At 43.6% G+C, this 17,707-nt stretch overlaps 1 protein-coding gene and 1 long non-coding RNA gene across 2 annotated transcripts in view; both read right to left on the bottom strand.

Moving 5' to 3' along the window:
• The window catches only part of BRINP1 (BMP/retinoic acid inducible neural specific 1), a 172,896-nt gene extending 167,655 nt beyond the window's left edge, over positions 1–5,241 (bottom strand). The window contains exon 1 of the mRNA XM_029920697.1: positions 4,837–5,241. The gene's annotated coding sequence lies outside the window, so the exon portion shown is untranslated. The remainder of the gene's footprint in view (positions 1–4,836) is intronic.
• A 10,367-nt stretch (positions 5,242–15,608) lies between these two features.
• On the bottom strand, positions 15,609–17,095 carry LOC115275678. Its single transcript, XR_003901687.1, has 2 exons — positions 17,017–17,095; positions 15,609–15,982 (listed from the first exon to the last, which is right to left on the bottom strand). It is a non-coding gene; the product is annotated as an uncharacterized LOC115275678 (long non-coding RNA).
• Positions 17,096–17,707: the final 612 nt, after the last annotated feature.

Genomic DNA, 17,707 nt, shown 5'->3' with positions numbered 1-17,707 from the left:
GAAATTTATTTTTTTTATGTTTTTTATTTATTTTTGAGAGACAGAGACAGACAGCGCGAACAGGGGAGGGTCAGAGGGAGAGGGAAACAAAGAATCTGAAGCAGGCACCAGGCTCTGAGTTAGCTGTCAGCACAGAGCCCGACGCGGGGCTTGAACCCACGGACTGCGAGATCATGACCTGAGCTGAAGCTGGATGCTGAACCAACTGAGCCACCCAGGCACCCCCTCTTGATTCTTGAGTAAGGAGAATAATCTAGTTACTCGGAAACCTTAGAACATTGAGATTCTTTCATCAAATGACTCCATGACTCCTTCATAACCTCAAGTTCAAAGAGTCAATACTATGCTCTCAGCTACACTAGAATCTGCTGAACAACCCAGTCCTGTTGGCCATCCACAATGGTTACCATTAACTCAGTGGTTCCTCAGGAAGAGTAGAGATGCTGAAGCAAGAAGCAGTTAGGTTCCACTTCTAGCCATGCTAGTCATGTGACCTTGGGCAAGAGACCTAGCCAGCATGAGTTTCACTTTCTTCTTCTGTAAAAGGACTGTATCTATCTCACTGGATGGAAAGGAAGATTAAATAAGAAGAAAATGAAAAACCCTGAAACACAGTAGGGCAATGTTTATTCCAAGTAGGACATAATTTCACGCATCTGTATCATCAGTGATATGCCTATATTGATGGTATAGGTGGTAGGATTGGAAACCATGATTGTATTGCTTTGTGTGAACATGAAACAATCATCAGAAAGAGAAAGCGGAAGAGAGAGAGAGGGAGGGAGACATGACAGCTATTATTGAGCTTAGACTCAAATGCAATAGCAAACATTTACAGATCAACTGCTATGTGTCAGTCCTTGGAGATATTTAAAAAAAAATACTCCTACAAAGACCCTATTAAAGAGACATACATCCGCGGAGCTGCAAAACAGGCCAAACAGAGATACTAGCCAAAATAGAGTTTCAGGCAAAATTATATGAAAGAACCAGGGAGAAAGAGATTTATTCCAAAATAAGATTCGGGAAGACTTCTTGGCAGGGTCATTTGAGCTGGATGTTAAAATACTGGATGTTTAAAAAGTGGAGGCTGAAGCTGAGGGATGGAGGAGAGAAAGATAAAGGTACTCCTTGCAAATGGGGCTAGAATGAAAAGCTTGACGGGGGGATATTTGGAGAATGACATTTGAAAATTTGTCCTCTCCACATGACCCCCATCTTGTTTTTAATATGATGACTAGACGTTCAGTGGCCAATTTATTAATCTTGGGACTTCAGCAAGGGGAATGCAGGAAGAGAAAGAAGGGGTTATGTCTAACCTTAGTGGCCTGTTCAGGTGATATGTACTCGTGATCTCATCTGAGGAATTGGGAGGGGGCAAGCTTAAGGGTGTCAATCAGAAAATGTCTCCTCACACAACCAAAGGCCCCTTGGGCAAAGACCTTCCAGAGAAACGGAAGACTTTGTGGCCAACAGCATAAACTCTTGCAAGCACAAAGACATTTTATTTGGACTGACTAGGGGAGAGGCTTTTTAAAGTCCCCACCTGTACCATTTAAAATATATTCGTCACAGCCTGAGCTGGGCCATGGAAACTCAACGGGGGCCCAACAGCTGATTTTGGAATCTCTGAGCCAGTTCTCCTTGGTTGAAATGGAGTCACAGCTCCCCCTTCTGGGAGCTAATGTGCCATCCAGCCTCGGAAAAGCCTGTGTGGAAAGGCTCTATTGCAGATGAGCCTGAAACCCCCATGTTTTTCTCAGTGCCCGCCTGCACCCCAAAATGAGCATCTAGGAGTCTGGGAGCACCTTTGCGTGGGCCTGGCTCTGACTTCTCAAGGGCCCATCCTTCACAGGGATTTATATTTCCCCTTCTCTGGCAGGATGAGTCCCAGTCTTTGTGTGGGTGATGCCTTTATATAGGGGAACACAATTTGGTGCGGAGGTTGAAATTCCCTTTTGGGGCCTATAGCAAGGAGGAAAGCTTTCTAAATCTGTATGGGCACATGTGTGTATGAGTGCGTGTATACATGTGTGCTTGGACATGTTCCTGTGACTGAAGTATGCCTAACTGTATAGGGCAAGATTCTCATTAAAGAAAGAAACTAATTTGCCTGAAGTATTTGCATTGGTAGATGGTTGTACACCTGACTCTCTGGAAGGCAAAGAATTCTTTAATAAAGAACTCAGGTACAGTCCAATGCTCTGTTGGAGTCTGTATACCAGTCATAGTACTGGGTCCCTGTCCCTGCCTGTGTGTGATTCTCCAAAGGCACAGAAGAAGGAGTGTGTGTGTGTGTGTTTGTGTGTGTGTGTGAGTGTGAATGTGTATCTGTCTATCTGTCTGTCTGTCCAGCAGGGAGAGTGATTGAGGCGTTGGATCCTTTCACTCCAAGGCCATGTTTACAGATGGGGCACCTCTGAAATAGGAAGTCTGATGACGGAAGACAGTGCTTGTCTTGGGTGGGAGCATAGTGGCCGATGGGGAGTGGGGAACAATACATAGTCCCTGGGCAGTGTGCTGGGGTGGGGAGAACACTGATCTGGGTGTCAGGCATCAGACATTCTAGCCCTGGGCACAACATGAATTTGCTAGAGAACGTTGTGGAATTCTCATCTCCTCTCTGGGCCACAAAGTCCTGCCTGTCTGTTCTTTAATATTCCTTCCAGCTTTAATTGTCTATGAATTGAAAAAGAGATAAAACAAGAGCGGTTCCTAACACAGGGTGTCCTCCTCTGACTTTACATCCCCACACAAAACGAACCAGGGGGCCATGCTGTGGCAGGAGTTTCCTGAAGCAGATTCCTGGTGGCCCTGTGGGGGCGGCAGCCTGAGGTATCAGCCTCTGGCCAGAGACTCGTGTGTCTGCAAGTGGCTGCAGGTAGCACCGTCACCCACCAGCCAGGGCAGGTTCTTACAAACACATGTTTGCTTTTATCTCGCCTCAGAAGCTATACACGCGCGTGCGCGCACACACACACACACACACACACACACACACACCCATCATTTTTAAAATGCAATTATATTTCTACTTTTCTTTTCCCCAAAAGGTCTTTTCAGTGGCTCCTTGCCAGCAGGGGTAGATGAGAGGCTGTCCCGGCATCTCAGCCCTCGTCCTCCACTAGCCTCCATGCCTGGCGGCAGAACGCAGAACGGCTGCCTCTTACCTTGTGAAAGTAACAGCTGCCGAGTCTGGAAGCCATGCTAACAGCAGTAAAACTCAGCATTTTTGCTGAGTAGGGCAAGCCTTTAAGAGGCAGCCGGGAATCAAATCAATGGCTGGCCCCAGAGCCCAAACCCAGCAGGACCTAGCCAGGGTGGCCAAGGGACTTACCAAGAGAGCCTCCTGGGAGGTGAAGGAAAGAGGAAAGAGAGACTTGACCCAAACTGTCTTCCTTACTGACATTCTACCCCCCCTCGCCTTCCCCCCCCCCCCGTGCCCTTGGCAGTATTTTGGAGCCAAGCAAGAGATATGAGGTGCAAATTGATAGCAGTTTAAGTCAATTACCGCCACATTCTGCCATGAATTCCCCACCCACAACCCTTCCCAAATTGTAGCTCTCCCTCAGTACTGAAACACACACACATGCGCGCACACGCGCGCGCACACACATACACACACACACAATCTCTCTGCTCTCCCATCTTCCTCCTAACTCCAGTGAAGCCATGAGGAGGCACAGTTTAGGAAGATTTTCTCTTGGGGCTTCCCAAACCTCTCTCAATTGGGGAAGGGAAGGAGAAATCTCTTAGGGAAGTGCCCCATCCACCTCCTTCCATATTACCAGAGCTGTTCCCAGATGAAATTTTCCCTGCGATCCTATGTAGCTGTGATGGATGAGCAGGTCTCCGAGGGCTCTCCACCTTTCCCTTTAGGGAGATACATGCAAACTTGCCCAGATCATCCCCAAAAGCACCAGTACCAGGAGGTGCTGTCCTGCTGTTGTGATTACCAAAAGAGAGGTCAGGTAGACTCTCTCCCAGACTTGCCAAGCCCCAGATACAGAGCTCACCGCTGACTTCTGCCTCTCTCTGTCACCGACTATCCAGTGACTCCAAATTCCCATCAGAATCCTGGAGCCTGCCCAGTGTGGAATTTAAAGTGACAGCATGTCATTGCCTCAGGGTTTGGCCATTTCTCTTTCACATTAAACGATGAGTCCAAGTCTACCAGGTCTCCAACGTTTGGAGGAATTTCTCTCCAAGGGTACCAATATTGGGGTAAATAAGGTGCTATCCTTATCCCTGTAATGCTTCTCAAACCCCAAGCCCAGAACACCAAGAGGAAGTCCACAGCGGGTCTCCCGATGGCTATGTGATCCTATAGTAAGGATCCCATTCCATGTAAGCTGGAGAGACCTAATTAAAAAGACACACAAGTGTACACATACAAACATATACGTACAAACATGCGCACACACATCGCGCCTTAAGTAGGTTATAGGACCTCTTTTTACCTCCTCCCCTACACACACACACACACACACACACACACAGCACAGCACAAACACGCATCAAACGCAAACGACTGCTGCACACGCAAACACACACTAGCACCACATCAAGTTCCCACCATGGTACACACGTCGGGAACGCGCCGGGAGCACACACGCCACTTACTAAAACCCGCATTTAACCCTTGGCGCCCCAGAAAACTGAGCCCTCCCCCTCCAAGGAAGCTGCGAGGACTTGGAGGCGGCTGGGCTGCCGACAGAAGAGACGAAGGGTGCCGGGAGGGGGAGGGGCGGGGCGGGCGGAGGCGCCCCGAATGCGGTCCGGGGCCGTCTCCAAGGGCAGCGGGGCTGCCGGGCGCTGCGCCCGGCGCCGCCTTACCTGGAGTCAATGTCCGTCTTTGGCGGAGAGCTGCGGGAGGGCGCTTTTTATTCGGCTCGGTGGGAACTTGGGAGAGCCCTGCGTCCAGCTCGCATACCGGGAACGGCGCGGGGACTGCAGGCGTGGGGGTACCTGGCTCCTAGCAGCCTGGCTCATACTCAGCCGTAAAGTCCCCTTCGCTGGTCCCGAGGACAGGCATGAATCCCGGCTCCGGAAGGCGGTCACTACTCCCTCAGCCTCCCGGCTCTCTCGCTCTCGCTTTGCTCTCTGGCTCGCTCGCCCGCTCTCTCGCTCGCTCGCTCGCCTGCGCTTTCCTCCTCCCCCCACCCCCCGCACCAGATCAGTTCACAGCCGTGGGGACCCGGAGCGAGGCGGCCAGCGAATGGAGAGGGAAGTCCAAGTGCGCCGCGGTCTCCGGGCGGGGAGCAGAGGAGGCCGGGCTACGCGGGAGGAGGGACTTACCCGGCGACGGGCGAAAATGAATGGGGGAGCGACTGCCGGGGGCCGGGAGGGAGGAGCCTAGAGCCAGGGTTTATTCTGAGGAGTGTTTTGTACATCTTTAGGCGGAGGAGGAGCAGGGAAAGGAGGGGAGAAAAAAGGCCTTCTCCGAGGGAGGGGCGGCCTGGGTGGGCTGAGTGGGAGCCACCTGGGAGTCTGGTGGGTCTGAGGATAAGGTGCCCTGTCTCCGTGTATGAGTACCCGAGGGGACTCTGCGGTGTGTGTGTGTGTGTGTGTGTGTGTGTGTGTGTGTGTGTGTCTGTCTGTCTGTGCGCGCGCGCGCGCGCGCGCACAACCCTGCATCGTGGTGTTCTTAAGCGTGTCTGTAGCTGTGTGCGTCGCGAGTATCTGAGTTTTTCTGAGTATGCGGGTGCTAGTGCGTCTGTGTGTATCTATCCGAGTGTGGTTTTGTCTGCGGAGGTGACTGTGTGGGTCCGTGTGTATCCGTGTGCCTCTGTATGAGTGTTTAAGACTGTTTGTTTCTCTATGTGTAGGCATGAGCCCACGTAAGCTCCCAGAATTAAGCAAGCGCTTTTCTACGTGGGCAGGATGTAGGAGCAAGAGGCTGATGGGACGCAAAGTTCTCTGGATACCACCAGAGGCAGAGAAGGGGCGAAGGTATGGGGGTTAAGGCATTAATACAGAAGATACCAAATAATACCAAAGACTCTGAATTTAGCCTCAAGTGCAGGCTGGGGTTGCTGACGTGGGAACTTTCCCTGAAGCAGCAAAGAAGGCCAGTACACGATCTAAATTCTTACGCAGCGCATATTCTCTGTTTGCCTACTTTGCTTCCTTTTTTAATTAACAAAAATCAGCAATGAAGATTGCTAGTTCCTAGCTTAGGCAAGGATACATAGCATCAAGCTACCAGATGGAGGGGCAAAGAGCAGTAAGGAAAAGGTGATGAAAATTTTAAAGGAACCCAGATTTGGTAAAAGTGTCAGCTCTAGACAGGTTAGAATCCTGTCCATGATCTTGGCCAAATTAGTTACCTCTTAAACCTTAATTTCCCTGTGCAATCGAATAACATAACTACCTATCTAGCATGGTTGGTGTAAGATTTAAATGAGTTAATTTATATGAAAACACTTAGAATACTCCTTGACACCTAATGAGTGCCCAAAGCATGCTACCTGTAATTATTATTGTTATTGTTATTATGTTAGGATTATTCAAAGAGTGTTAGGTAAGAGACAAGGTAACTAGGGAGGCCTAGAACGGTCTAGGGACTCATGAATTAATTAGAAGTGTTGAAACAAAATGAAAAAGAAATTCTGGAGTGAGGAATTGAGAACTTGAGAAAAAATATTTAATTGCCAAAGGGGGAAAGAAAAAGGGGGAGGAGAGAGTACCCTAATCAGAATGAACCCTAATCTCAACAGTGCAGGACTGGAAAGGGGAGCAGAGAAGAGGGGAGCAGTAGCCTGTCGGAATCTCTCCGCATTGCCCCTTTCACTCTTAATTCAAAGGACAGTCAGTCAGCACCATGGACAGCTCTCCAGCCACTGACCAAGGGAGCGCGTTCTCTATATCTGGTGGAAACTTGTTCTTTTCTGCTTGAACAATTTTTTTTCTTTCCCTAGGCTTCTGGCCCAGGTTCAGATCCTGGGCAGTGGTTCCCAAGACAGTTCTGTCTTTGATTCGAACCACAAAGAAAAACACTCCCAACACACATTGCAGTTCCTGTCCATTTCAGTATGAAGCTTCAGGAGGCTTTTTCCTATCCCTTTCTCCTCTCTTCATTCTCTTCTCTTTTCTTCTTCTTCTTCTTCTTCTTCTTCTTCTTCTTCTTCTTCTTTCTCCTCCTCCTCCTCCTCCTCCTCCTCCTCCTCCTCCTCCTCCTCCTTCTCCTTCTCCCCTTTCTTCTTCTTCTCTCTCCCTATCCCTTCTTTTATTCTTCCCTCCCTTTCTCTCTGTTTTTCCATCATTCTTCAGCTCAGACATGCCTCCTTGAGTGAGAGTAGGCAACAGCAGCCCTGCTGGGAATGCAGTTCCAAAATCAGTCTGAACCAACCTTGTTATGCAGCTTCAGAGAACGACTGAAGAAAAGACTGATTCTTCGTAGCTCTTCTCTTTTAATCAATCTCCCAAGATGGATTGTGGTCCAGATGCCTGAGAAAGGGGGGACATAACACTCTGGAATATTTTCCTGTCTTCTTCTTCTCCTCCACCCCACATAGTTAATATTTCCCTCAGGGAGCATGAATCTCTCCCCAGATCCAACCACTGTTAGACAAGGAGAAAGAGGAATTTTTTTTCAACTTTTAGTGTGCACAAGACATTTCATTTGGGTCTTCCACGAATTACTTTTTATAATTCACAAAATGCTGTGAGGTATGGGATAGGTAATATGACCCCATTTTTACATCACAGAAAATTGGAGCTTGGAAAATGTGAGTAGCATGCCAAGTTATAGCTAGCTAGTGGGTGATAGTGTTAGGAAATCCACACCCAAATCTAAGTCCAAAATCTTTACTGTGTCCTCTGGAAATAATGGGGGAATCCTTGGGGTGATTGGAAGAGCTCAGAATTTAATGGGGTCACCACAATAAAGCCTACTTATCAACTTAAATGGCTGAGACCATTGCATCGTCTCTACCAATAGAGTATTTATCAATTCTTTTCCCTGGAGGAGGAGGTGAAGGCTTTGCATGGGCAGATTTAAGACTCACCCGAGCCTTATGATTTCTGAGTTTTGAATAAAACTCCAACCTTTCCAGGTCTTAGTTCATTTGCATTTGGCTATGTTTAGCTTCCCTGTTTCTATGAAGAAAGGCTAAGAGGGCCATTATAAAAAAGTCTCCAAAGACTCCTTGGTCATCAGGAAAGTTCTCAGTGCAAGGCATTCCTAATGACTTATGGAGAAAGCAATCGGAACCATATGGATAACATTTCTACAGAAATACACACGGGTGGGAAAAGGTTTAGAGGCCAAAAATATATTTCTTTTTTTTCTTCTTTGCCAAAGAAAGAACATTTAAGGCAGCTTGAGATATGTGAGAAATGTCTTGTTCTTTCTTTGGGGTGGGTGTTGGTGAGCAGCTGTTTGCTATTTCCACTAAATTTACCAAGGGCTTGCATGGGGAAGAGGTGCCAAAGGATTAGGGTAGACTTAAGAAGGAACTTCCTGTCTGTAGAACTTGGTTGCTACTAGAATCAAACCATTTCACAAAGATACTTAATGTGACAATGTGATGGTTCCTTTTTAGTCTTCCAGCATTGTGATCTGATAAGTATTGGATCATATTTTTAAAGTTACAGACCCTTTTTAGAACCTCACATTGCTGTGGGCCCTCTCCTTTATGAAAAGTATACTTACAAAAATGCCCCAAAATTTTTTCATTGAGTTTCCTAGAATCCCTTCTCACCATTTTCTTTCATAGATGTCTACACCTGCACCTCAGCTTTAGAACCTCTAAAGTGGATAACTTTTCAGGTCTCCTCCCTGACCTTAGGTTTCATAGGTTGTTCTATTTAGGTTTGAGCTTAAGAAATGGGAAAGGGGAAACCAGAAAGTAGGTAAACAGCATTTTTTCTAGAAATAGACAAGAAATATAGATAAAAGTTCAATGATGAAATGGAGGTTCCACTTCCCCCTCCTTAAATAAGGATAAAATTTAAACCTATTTGTGCAGGACTCCGAGCTACCTGCTGCTGCCTCAAAAGCTTAAGTTTACTACTTCTGTCAAATCTCAAAGGAGTTAAAATCCCTTAATCTGGGGTGCTCAACAACTACAGAAAGAAGCCCACATTTGTTAAGTGCTGACTGAAGGTGAGGTTGTGAAAAGGATTCAGAAATAAATATCTTTTCTGGTCTCTGTTTTCTAAGAGTCTGAAGTCCATTGCCAAGCCATACTTATCCTGAAATAATCACAATGCACCATAGAATGTTTCTGGCATATGCAGGGTCTATGGAAAATGTTGCAAGAGCTAAGAGGAGAGAAGGTTTGCCTCTGCATAAGGCGTAACATTTTGCCCCCATCAAGAGCTATTTTTATTTTCTTTTAAAAGCAGTTGTATTAATAAGAACTAATATTTATTGAGTGATTACTATGTATGAGCAACATTTAAGCCTTCCACGTCTCTCATCTAGGTTTTTATGAGCATCTCCTAATTGAATAAAAGTGCCATATGCCATTTAGTGCACTCCCTACTTCTCTCTCCCTCCCTCCTCCCCTTCTCTCTCTTTCCCTCACTATCTCCCTCTCTCTCTTTCTTTCAACTCTCTCTCTCTATCAACCCTTCACTTTGCATGACCAAATCTGACCCATTGTTAAATCTTTAGTTTACATGCCATATCCTCTACCAATTCAATTAAAGAAAAAGAAATTTTACAATGACTGCACAAGGTTATGCATGATCTTTCTCCTTAATATCATGACTACCCCTTCACTACAACCACACTGACCCCCTTCCAATTATGAGAGTTTACAACTTTTTGTAAACATACCTTGGACTTTGTGCTAGCTCATTCCTGTTAGAAGCCACTCTCCATTAATAGTCAAGCTCCGCTTGCTCTTTGAGTATTAGGGTCAATGTCACTTCCCAGACCATAGACTAAGGCACGTCCCCTGCTACCAGCTCTTTCACAACTCTTAAAGTGTCCTTCATGACATGTATCATCATTGTGATTAAAGTTTTGGGTGATATTTTAAAATATATGTTTCCTGAGCTGTAACTAAAACTTATAAACACAAAATATATCTTCATGATGAGATCTTGATACATAAAAACAGAATGAACATGTATTAACCATGCCCTATGTCCTAGGACCCAGTCTGTGTGCTTCACGAATAGCATTTCTTTTAAACTTTCAGCCAGTCTTCAATATCAGTATTTTCATTATGATCATAACACCCATTTCAAGAGGAAAACTGAGAAGGTTAAAAACAAGTTGCCCAATATCGCATAACAGAGCCAGGATTCAAACCCAACCTCCCCTGATACAGACACCAAGCCCATAGTCATTGTGCTACATAACTTTTTATATGGGAGGAGATCTTTATGCATTTATTGAGTAAATAGGAGTCCAGGAGTTCTTCGTAAGTCCTTCAATCTTTAGCTATATTGATACTCTTTACTTTCTGCCTTTGATGCTTATTTGCATATGTGAACCTTGATCTTAATGTTTCCAACTATTGACTGTGTTCTTTCAGCAAACACACGGATATTCTGAAGACTTGTCATTACCTACTAATACCTTGACCAGGAGATGCACACTTCCTGGTGTCCCAACAGGATCCCCCAGCCACTAGAATGCATGCTCCCAGACATGAACACATGCATTCTGGTTTCTCTTCTCTCTCTCTCTCTCTCTCTCTCTCTCTCTCTCTCTCTGTCTGTCTGTCTGTCTTCCCTTTCCCTTTCATGTTGCTGAAATCCCAGCTTCCTCAGGCCCGAGCTTGTCTAGGCCATTAACTTGGTGCCATATGATTTCTAAAAAGGACTTAGGAAAGGTGTCCAGAAAAATACTGTCCTATGGGCTTAGGCTCAAGGGATATCCCTATTGCAAATTCCAATATTCTATTTGAATTAATAATGCAGCATATGTAAGCCCCGTTGAAGTCTCAGTTTCTCCCTTGTTTTACTTTGTTTTTAGGAGTCTTATATTTTTGCAATGACTTAAAGATGAGGTAAGCACGGCAGGTAGCCCCACTTTAAGAAGAAGATAGCAGGCTCAAGGACTTAGTATGACTTACAGAAGAATAACACTTAGCAGTGATGAACCCACAACTTTAACCCGCGTATTCTAACTCACTGAGGTTGGTCACAGGTTCTCTTTATTTTCCTGTTAAACATGGTGTTGGTGGTTTTATAATCAATCTATTCCACTCTTCTTTTCTGGCACCTCCTTTTTTACAATTGGCTTGCTCTACCCCTGCTCTCACTCTCTTTCACAGTCCACTAGGAGGAGCCCTACATAGGATATTGGTAGCTTTTTGCTGGCCTCACATCCATTTCCTCTTCTGCTAACAGCACCTTTATTTTTCTTTGGGAAACTAGCCATCTAAGATTCTCAGTTCATTTTATTCTAGAAGTGCTGGTTCTACCCTCCCCAGCTCTAGGGCACATGATCAAAGCTGGCCAGTCAGGGTGTTCTATTCCAAGGGTCACTGTGATTGGTTTAGAGATGAGTGTTGACACAGATTGGTACAATGAGTCAGCCCCAGAATGTTTACTGGAACCATGATTAAAAAGTAATCTTAAAAGAAAAAAAATAATGCACGTACTTATCTTGTAGAATCAGATCCTGGAGTTCTGGAAACTATATTTGCCTTCACAGTGAGGAGAACTCACTGGGAAGAAGGCAACAAGAAAGAACACTTGTCTACAAAATAGATCAAGAGATGCCTGAAGTCACAGACAGATAGTTGACCCTATGAGCCAGTAACTTTTCTTGCTATTTAAGCCAGTTTGATTGGGGTTTTTGTCACTTGCTACCAAATGTATCCTGACTAATATAGCATTATAAATCAAGATGATTGAGTTTCAAATGCAGAACTTTGAAATATTTGATTTACAGAGACCTAAGTAGAGAGATGAACTTGGAGTCAGATGAATAGCCATCAATCCAGCTCTGTCTCTAGTAAGCCCTGTGTCCCAAACAGATTAAGTCTATGTGTCCTTTGGAGTCCTGTGTTCTCAGTGGAAGTGGCAGGGCAGAATTCTAGATTGACCCTCAGTGCTCCTTGTTTTGTATAATCCCCTCTCCTTTCAGTGTGTGTAGAACCTGTGAATATGATGATATGTCCTTTTTGTGATTATGTGATTATGATACTCTAGGAATGGTCTCTATCGGAGCCCTAAGTAGTCCCCACCTGACAGCCAACAAGAAAACAGAAACCTCAGTCCTACAACTAAAAGGAGATGGATTCTGCCTACAACCTGTTAGCTCAGAAGAGGATACCAAGCCTTAGGTAACAATCACAGCCCTGACACCTGGATTTCAAATTCATGAGACTCTGAATGAAGAATCCAGTCACTCCATGTCTGGAGTTCTGAACTACTGAAACTGAAAAAGTAAATGTGTGTTTTTTAAGCCATTAAATTTGTGGGAATTTGTTAATGCACAACAATAGAAAAAATATATATATTCTATCAAGTAGGTACTTAGATTAAATAATCTCTATGGCCTTCCCTTTCAGCTCTGACATTGCTCCATCAGGCAGCAATAACTGCTGATGCTAAATACCTGAGGATTCCTATGTTGTATCTCCACCTTTGATAGCCTACCTCATGTCCATTCATAAATACCTCCCAGGCTAAAGAATGAGAAATCCCTCCCACTCAGCCTACAAAGTTATCCCATTAAGTGGTTTCTTTTCAAAATAAAACCTTGCCCTATTGATGTATAATTTTGAAGTTAATTTCATCTGGATAACTAGGATTATTAGGGATGTGAAAATAAGTTCACATTTGCCCCACAGTTTGCTCTCAGTAAGATGGTGTTCTGATCTGGTGACATAATTTTTTTCTGAGGTGTGAATAGACACTAATCTTTGTCATGTCAGTGAGCATAATAGATAAGAGGCATAGACTTTGGAGTGAAAGAGACTTGGAGCCTGAACCTGACATCACCACATCTGGGCAAGACACATAGTAAGACGTACCAGCAAACTCACACACATAACATTAACCCCTTCAAGCCTTGATGTCCTCATCTGGTAAATGAGGATCCAGTAACTTATCCAGAACTTTAAAAAAAATTTTTTTTATGTTTGTTTTATTTTTGAGAGAGAGAGACAGACAGGCAGACAGAATTCAAGAAGGGAAGGGGGAAGAGAAGGAGACACAGGATCCAAAGCAGGCTCCAGGCTCTGAGCTGTCAGTACAGAGCCTTACATGGGGCTCGAACTCATGAGCAGTCAGATGATGACCTGAGCCGAAGTTGGCACTCAACCAACTGAGCCACCCAGGTGCCCCCAGAACTTTTTTTATTGAGCACCTTCTCTGAGCCAAACATCTGGTCTATAGCAGTGAGAAGACAATTCTCCTTGGGAACATATAATCTCATTAGGAAGTAACATTTCTCTCAATAAATTTGTTGTAATGATTAAATGAGATAAGTAGTTATGAAGATGGACGTGCAATAATCCTCAATCAATCAATGAGTGCCATGCTTAGAAGTATTATACCTACAGAGTTACATAATTATTAATAGTAGCCTTTATTAAATGCTTACTTTGGGCCAGGCATTTCTATAACTGTTTTCCATGCATTAACCTATATAATCTTCACAAGATCCCGGTAAGTAGATACTATGATCACCATCCTTAATGAGAAAAGAACTAGTAAGTATCAAACTAATATTTGAATTAATATAGTTGAACTCACAATTCAATGTACTTAACCATGATTTCCTACCACTTCTAAATAGATGCCTCTAAAGCAAAAGGCAGAGAATTTCTTTGTATATTTTGTTTTTAAAATGGTGAATCCCTCTCTCTCTACCCCTCTCCCACTTATTCTCTGTCCTTCAAAAATAAACATTAAAATGTATTTGTAATTAAAAACAATTTTTTTTAAAGGAGGAGGGCATCTGAGTGGCTCAGTCGGTAAGCATCTGACTTGGGTTCAGGTCATGATCTCGTGGTTCATGAGTTTGAGCCCTGCACTGGGCTCTGCACTGACAGCTCAGGACCTGAAATCCTTTAAGATTCTGTGTCTTTCTCTCTCTTTCTACCCCTCCCCCACTCACACTCTGTCTCTGTCTCCTTCAAAAATAAACACTTAAAAAAAGTTTTTTTAACTTTAAATGGTGAAACTTTTCCCAGACCCCAATTGCTTATGCAACCTCCACACCATGTATACCCCATACATGGCACATTCTGGCCAAATTCCATCACTCAGTCACCTGAATTGCTGTTTCTCTCTGTCTTATATTCTTGCCACTTGTTTTATATTTATGGTGCCCCAGACAATTTGCTAAGTACTTCACAAATACTTTTAACTTTAATAAAATAAATAACTTAAAATTAGCATCACAAAAAGCTGTGACTCAAGGTTGTCTTGCAGGTTATCTATGGCAACAGAATCCTGGCTGATAACCTTGCTTTGATGTTTTGTAGATGAAGAAAGTGAGGATCTGAGAGGTAAAATGATTTGCTTACAAATACACTGTGCCGAGAGCTGAAGTTTACCTTGAAACTCAGCCCTGTAGGGCTGTGTTCTTAACTGCTGTGCTCTTCTGTGCTCAGTCATGCTGGGTTATGGTTTTGCACCACTGTAACACAGAGCCTGTTTGAGTCCAAAGTGATATCAAAGTGGCATATAATAGCATTTTTGTCCAGTTTCAGGGTCACTGTTTTCGAGAAGGTATAGTCGGTTCTTTTATGACATAAATGTATCTTTTTATTACTGTTTAGAGTTTCTTTCTATTGCAGTTAGCTTGAGGTTAGCTGATTAATCTGTATTTTGTTTCAAACCACCAGATATTCTCAGATTGTCAATATCTCTTGGTGTCTCCTCCCTGTTACCTCTTGTTCATCTCTTGCCCAGGGCAGCCATTGCTAATTGCTCATGAAACCCTCTCCCACAATACCCCAGAACAGTTTGGAGCACAGCCCTCTAGGCAACAACTACCAATCAGTTAGATTGTCACGGGAGATGAAACCTAGTGTCAGCTCGGCATGTTCTCTTCCTGAGACAGGTGAAGGCTCTCTATAGATGTTAGAGATAAAAGCATGCCTCTCTGATAGCAAGATCAAATAGAAAGAATTATCTAAATTGTGAATTAAGGATACGTTTACCTTTTTACCTTGAAGGTCAAGCACTGCTTGACTTTTATCATTCTTTGTATTTTATTACAGATGTCAGCACACAAAATTGTTTACGGAGCCTGGGTCCCTGCTGCTGCTTGTGAGAAATATAATATTTATGGAATCTGGAAATTCAGAGATGTCCAACCCTCTTTCCTTGATATGTGGGAACTGAAGACTATCCTCAGGACAGGTATTCCAAAAAACAAGTTAATGTCTGTTTGATTAAACAATAAGAAGGCAAACAAAGCCATGGTTAATGAATGTAGTCATTGTTTTCCTCTGCTAGGACATTTGCCTGTATTAGATCTTGCTGATAATAACACTGTTAAATAATCAGACCATGATACAACCAAGCTCTATACTTTTCCATGCTAATCATCTTACTGAATCACTACACACTCCAGGGGGCTACAACATCTTCAGATGGGCTTTGAATGGGAGTAGTTAATCAAACTCACTGTATCAATTAGCACTCTCTTGCTTATAAATGACAAGAAACTCATACAAAACTGGTTGAACCGGAGAAAGATATTTGTTGCTTCATGGAACCGAAAATAAAACAGACATAGAACTTGCTTCAGGCTTGGCTCCATGTCTTCAGGGTCTATGCTGTTTCTCTCTTTTCTTTTGCCCTCCAGCTTGGCTAGAAGCTCGGGCAGACTTTCTCTACACATAGCTGGAAGATGAATGGTAACTCTTCGCAAAAGTCCCCGTCAAAGTTCTAAGATTGAGTCCACCTGGCTGGGATGAGGATGTGTTCCCATTGTTGAATCTCCATCACGATCTTCTGATGCCCCAAATCCAGGAAATGACTCCATATCACCTCAGCCAGATGGATTAAGGGGGGAAAGGTGGCTCTTTCCAAGAAAACTGAGGTGCTATTACTGGAAACATAGAGAAGACAATAAGCCAGCCCAACTGACCCTAGTCATATCTGGACATTAGCCTCTTCTTGGAAAACATACACACATGTTAACTTTGCATTTTAAGTAATTTTTAAAACTTTCACCCGGCAAGCGCTGGACACACTCAGGATACTCACTTTCACTATTGATTGTCTTGCCCCTAGCAACTTCTTAGAACCTGTTTTTTCACCTTCAACAGGGAGATAATATTTTCTTACGTTTTTTTTCAGGGTTGTTTCAGAATCTCAGAATACTTTATCAGAAAGATTGTTCAATACTGCTGAACCTTACACATTTTACAATTCAATGATCACAGTTAATTTTGAAATATTTTAATGATGTTATTAAACATCACCAAAGATAGTAAAAATTGATTTTATTTCTTTTTAACTTGACATGCCCAAACTCACAAGCATCGCAAAGAATAGGAGAAAGTGCATGTGCTTAGGAAGCAGAAGCTAGAATTTGTTTAATTGTCTCTTTTTTCCTATCTCAAGCAGACTACAGAGCATAATTCAAGTGTCTGCATATTGAAAACATCAATAAAACAGTTAACAATAACTTGCATGTCATTTTCCCACACTTTGATCTTTATCAGTTTCTTTGATATATTGGTTTCTTTGAAGTACATGGATGGCCATGTCTAATCAATATGTTGAAAGATCTATGAAATCAGCATGTAAAAGGAATGAACCTAAATTAAATTCAGAGGCCTGAGTTCTCCTTGTAGCTTTTCTACTCATTCAGTGATGTGACCCAATGATGGTTAATTTTATGTGTCATCTTGACTGAGCCACAGGGTGTCCAGATATTTGGTCAAACATTATTCTGGGTATTTCTGTGAGGGTGTTTTTGGATGAGATTAACATTTAAATTAGTGAACTGGGTAAAGCAGATTGCTCTCTTTAATGTGGGCGGGCCTTATCCAATCAGTTGAAGAACTGAATAGAACAAAAAGGCCAGTCCGACCCCCTTAGTAAGAGAATTCCAGCTGGGACACAGCTTTTTCCTACCTTCAGACTCCAAGTGTAGCATGAACACTCTTCTGGTTCTCAGCTCTCAGACGTGGACTGCAGCACCGTCAGATCCTCTGGGTCCCCAGTGGGTCAGCTCACCCTGCAGTCTTGGGACTGGTCAGCCCCCATAATTCCAGGAGCGAATTCATATGTATATACATTCTGTTACTATGGAGAATCGTGACTCATACAGACCCTAAGGAAATTGCTTGACCCCTGTGGGCCTTATTTTGAGAATATTTAACAAAAACATCTCAAACAAAGTACCTTTCATATCTGCCAGCCAGTGACTCCAAGAGCAGAGTCTGGTCCACATCTGGGACACATGGTTGCAATGTGACAGCCTGCTACATTACATCCAGGAGCTGCAGACCCAGAACCAGGTGCAGAACAAGCGCTGATGCCAAGGTCTCAGTTCCATGGCAACAGCTGAGACGTTCTTCTGATGACCTGGGTCCAAGGATGATAATAATCCACTTCCTACCCTACTGCATCCTCTTCAACCTTCTAAATGCTGGTTTTGGAAAAAGAAGTCACAAAGATTCTTAGATCCCAGAGAGATATTTAGGGTTAGTATATGAAATCAGCTGTATTATAAAGCATTACGGGAAAATGGTTCTGGGTAGTTATAAAGGATTTCACATTGTGATAAAGAGTATAATTTGGGGACCAAACAAACTTGGGTTCA

Source organism: Suricata suricatta, chromosome 13, assembly GCF_006229205.1.
Source record: "Suricata suricatta isolate VVHF042 chromosome 13, meerkat_22Aug2017_6uvM2_HiC, whole genome shotgun sequence".
NCBI lineage: Eukaryota > Metazoa > Chordata > Mammalia > Carnivora > Herpestidae > Suricata > Suricata suricatta.
Note: the sequence above shows the minus strand (reverse complement) of the source record. Positions and strands in the feature narration are given on the sequence as shown.